Source organism: Cynoglossus semilaevis, chromosome W (assembly GCF_000523025.1).
Source record: "Cynoglossus semilaevis isolate Cse_v1.0 chromosome W, Cse_v1.0, whole genome shotgun sequence".
NCBI classification, from domain to species: Eukaryota; Metazoa; Chordata; class Actinopteri; order Pleuronectiformes; family Cynoglossidae; genus Cynoglossus; species Cynoglossus semilaevis.
Window position 1 is genome coordinate 2667102 of NC_024327.1, and position 471 is coordinate 2667572.

The following is a 471-nucleotide window of genomic DNA, read 5'->3' on the forward strand; positions in this document are numbered from 1 at the left end:
AGATGCAGAGAACAGGGAGAGATGGAAATCAATGATCTGCTGTGGCAACCCCTGAAAAAAAAAAGGGACAAAGCCGAAAGAAAAAGAAAAAAGAACAACACACAGCAGCACTGTACAGCAGACTCACTGTGATATCAAACTACTAATACAAGCGAGGCAGCCGTGTAGACAGAAATGATATCACACTTGAGCAGATAGGCCCCCTATTCTTCCTTTAGCCTCTTTTATTTAGTCATATTTGATTTATGGCTTGTCATGAGAGGCTCTGGCTGCAGCCGAAGCCCAGCCAGATGGGCAGCTCCTGACCGTGCCGGTGGTGAGGAGCTTTTTCTTCATCACATCTGTGTGGAGCACAGCTTCAAATTACACGTTCTGTGATGGACTATGTGCACATTAGTGGTTCAGGCGTGCATGGCTGGATCTGAGACTGGACATTATTTATTTATTTATACCACGCACATGGTTTGCAGT